Below are 4,233 nucleotides of genomic sequence, written 5' to 3' on the forward strand. Positions count from 1 at the left end.
GTGACAATATTGTCACCCACTGTAACTGAGAAGCCGTCGGTCTTGCTGAGTTTGTTATTTGAACCGAAGAGAATGGACTCTGTTTTGCCCATGTGTAATGATAGTTTGTTATCAGCGAGCCATATGCAGATTTTGCCTAGTTCTGAGCTGAGGGTTTTTTCAACCTGTAACTTGTTCTTGTCAGAGACCAGCAGGGCTGAGTCGTCCGCAAACAGGAACAAGTTGCAGTCACAAGCTGACGACATGTCATTTGCATAAATTAGGAACAGTAGCGGACCTAGTATGCTTCCTTGTGGAACACCACAGCTTACTGTGAGGGGGGGGGATAGGGTACCGTTTACCTCCACCATCTGCTCTCTCCCCTCCAGGTAGGATTGCATCCAGCTCACTGATAGACTATCAAAACCAATTGCTTTTAGCTTGTCAATCAGAATGGTGTGATTGACAGTGTCGAAGGCCTTTTGTAGGTCCAGCATGACCATGCCGCAGTATTTGCCCGCGTCCACCTCTTGTTTGATGTGGTCGTTTAAATAGAGAAGGCATGTGTCAGTGGAGTGGGATGTTCTGAAGCCAGATTGGAATTCGTAGATTAGATTTTTTTCCGCAAGGTATTTTTCGACCTGTTCGTATACATTTTTCCATGACTTTCGAGATGGAGGTAAGGATAGAAACAGGGCGGTAGTTGCCTGGGTCTAATTTACTGCCTTTTTTGTGCAGAGGGGTCACTCTCGCAATTTTGAAGTCCTTGGGGACGTGTCCCTGTTTAAGGAGAGGTTTATTATGTGTGTGATGACTGGGGTGATGGCTGCTGAGTCCTGAGGAATTTGGAGGGGATGTTGTCATGGCCAGTGGCCTTGTTAGGTTGGAGGGCGCTCAGTTTTTTGAGTACCTCATCTGTTGTTACCATTCCAGTTTGAAGTCGTCTTTGTGGACCCCTAGGTTCTTGTAGTATGCTACTATGTGTTCTACCCCATAAGCCCTGAGTGGGAGGGTAGTTTGTTTACCAGTGTTGTGGCTATGTTTGTGAAGAAACTATTTAAGTAATTGGCTACATCCAGCTTTTCTGTGATGAGCGTGTTGTCCGTCTTTATGTTTATGTTTGAGAATCTGTTTTAAGTTTTTACTGCAGCCTAGTTGGTTATTGAGTAATTTCCAAAGTTCTCGTGGTTTGTTTTTGTTTTCCTCGGTTTGTCATTGATGATTTTTTTTGCTGTTTTGATCATGGAGTTTACATCATTTCTTAGTCTGTTTCTTTCCAGTTTGAGTTCAGTCACGTGGGCTTGGAGTTCACTGCTCGTGCTTATGGTAGCTTTGACTGACTTTTACGAAACTCAGAGCATTTTTTGTCTCTGGTTTTCATAGCGGTCAGTATTTCAGCGTGCATCCATGGCTCCGCGCGATCTTTTCCTGGTGGTTCTTAGGGGGCCATGTTGTTTAGTATCGTTGAAATTTTGGTTTTGAAGCCAAGCCATGTTCTTCAACCAGTGTACCATTGAGCTCATCTGACCAGTCCAGACCCTCCAGTTCAAGGAATATATGGAAGTGGCACAAAAGTAAGAATGGCTATAACTTTAAAGGTGGGCTAGGCACATTTAAGTTAGAACCTTTTTGGTAGAATTTGGTGAAATTCACTTTATATCCCAATCGCTACCAATACATCAAATACACTGAGAAAAGATCCGGTCTCTGTGACTCACAGGCCCTTTAATCACACATGCCAAATTCTCAGGGTGGCCTGACTCTTAAATTCTCAGGGTGGCCTGACTCTTAAATTCTCAGGGTGGCCTGACTCTTAAGAAAACATCAGGGTGTTTCTGGCGTGTCCTGTGTCCCTGGGTCGCATGGGAAAACATTAACACCACCGGCACCATCGTGTTCCTCATTGAAAAGTACTGAGTGAACAAAATGCCTGCCGAGCCGATTTCGAAATATTAGTAAAAAAAGATTTACATCCAGCTTGAAGCTGCCTGTGCCTCTGGAAAACCTTGGTTGTACGTGCACAAGCTCATAGCGCCAAGCTTGAAAAGTGATGCAGAGCTTGCTCTATTGCCTACCCCACCTTTAATTAGAATTCTGAATAACTTTTACTTTACCAGAGCAGCGGCTATTTATACTTCATTTCAAACCTTTATTTAAACTCGAAAGGCAACTGAGGTTTCCTCGTTTACAGTCACGTCGAGTGTACACTAAGCAAAAAAAAGGCATATAAAATCATGCAGAATATAAAATCACAACAATAAGACAAGCAAGGATAACAATCAATTAAAACATGGAAAAGTTTCAAAAGTACTTAAAAGCACTTGAGCAAAGGTGTGTGTAACTTTACCCACCACTGGCAGGGATTCAATAATGTCTATCCAGACACTATTCAAGGTTCTATACCTGGCTGGTGTCATGATAAAATATTGAATGAGGAAATACCATTAGTTGAATTATACATTAAGTAGCCTAACGTTTTTTTTGGTGAGGAACGGTGTGTTATCTGTGAAGAGGGAAAGCCTGTTTTGATTTGTTGTCAACTTTTCCATTAATAGCAATACATCTTGTATCTTGTCGCATAGGATTCTTTGCACATCATTGACCCTGGGAGAGAGAGAGAGAGAGAAGAAGATGAGAGAGAGATAGAGAGGGAGGAGAGAGAGAGAGAGAGTGTGAGAGACAGAGAGAGAGAGAGAGAGAGAGAGAGAGAGAGAGAGGGGGGGGAGGAGAGAGCTAGAGAGAGAGCTAGAGAGAGAGAGAGAGAGAGAGAGAGAGAGAGAGAGAGAGAGAGAGAGAGAGAGAGAGAGAGAGAGAGAGACACACACACACACACACACACACACACACACACACACACACACACACACACACACACAAAGACATGTGTCTGTCTCCGCTGGTGTTCCAACTGGTTACATAAACCCTTCTATTCCCTTTCCCCCAGTCCCCCATCCTCCCCCCTCCAGCGCACGGTCAGTTGGTACGCTCCGCAAAGCCCTAACTTGCTCTCCTCATTAGTCATTTCGCCAGAGAGTCCAGTCCGTTGACGGCAGAACTAGCTCAGACGGGAAGGTAACGGCGGGACAGGGGTTTGCAAGTCTCATTGAATAAAGTGATTATTAAACGTTGTTTCCGTTCCCGAGAGAAGAGGGAGATGAGCCGCGAGGGTCCACAGCCTCTCTGCTGAACTTAGTGGGGTGACCGGCCCGCTACACTGACCACCTCTATCTGTCTATCCTCCACGGACTCAGCTGGCTCCCCGCCCGGGACCATGAGCTCCTCAGCGACTTCCAGCCTACACAACAAACGCCTGCCTTGTGAGTACCAGACATCCTTTCTATTCCATGCAGTTATTTAAAATGTTTGGTTGTTGTTGAGAATGCACCAGCCTACTGTTTTATTAGACAGTGGAGAATAATAATGGGATAGGATAGGATATGATAGAGAGAGGGAGAGAGAGAGAGAGAGAGAGGAGAGAGAGAGAGAGAGAGAGAAGAGAGAGAGAGAGAGAGAGAGAGAGAGAGAGAGAGAGAGAGAGAGATGATAAAACATATATCATCATAACATAATAGTGTATAATGTAGAGGCCAACCAATACTGGATATTTGGGGCGATATCGATATATATTTTCTATGATAATATCCTCAGCCATATGTAAGAGAAAATATATAAATAAAAAAAAAGTGTGATACATTAACAGAATTATATTTGAGCTGGAACAAAACTAGTATAATATATTTAATAATGTCTATATCTATTTTAACGACTTAACAATCTTCACACTTTTTTTATATACTTTATTGTGTCAATAAAGTCACTCTATAGAGTACACACACTATACATATAGTCACACATACATGTATGCATACATACACGTACATACTACATACATACGTACACACACACAAATGTATACGTATATTTTTAAATCTTGACACTTTTATTTAAAAATGTTTTACCCATCACCCATACAAAAACAAAAGCAAAAACACATAAACAAAAGAGTGAGTACCAATATAGATGTTACTGATCCTGGACTGGTAAACCTATCCATCCATCCATATATACATCCAATACACATCCCTACTCGTCCCACATACATATAAAAATAAAATTCAAAAATATTAAAAAGGGAAAAAGGACTTGAATTTTCATTATAGGTGTACGCCGGCCTATGGGGTGTTCCCCAACAATGAATAGTAGATCAAAGATAACTCTCTTCCTACTACTACTGCTACTATACTACTCTAGTTT

Source organism: Notolepis coatsorum, assembly GCF_963971535.1.
Source record: "Notolepis coatsorum genome assembly, chromosome: 6".
In the NCBI taxonomy this organism is placed as follows: domain Eukaryota; kingdom Metazoa; phylum Chordata; class Actinopteri; order Aulopiformes; family Paralepididae; genus Notolepis; species Notolepis coatsorum.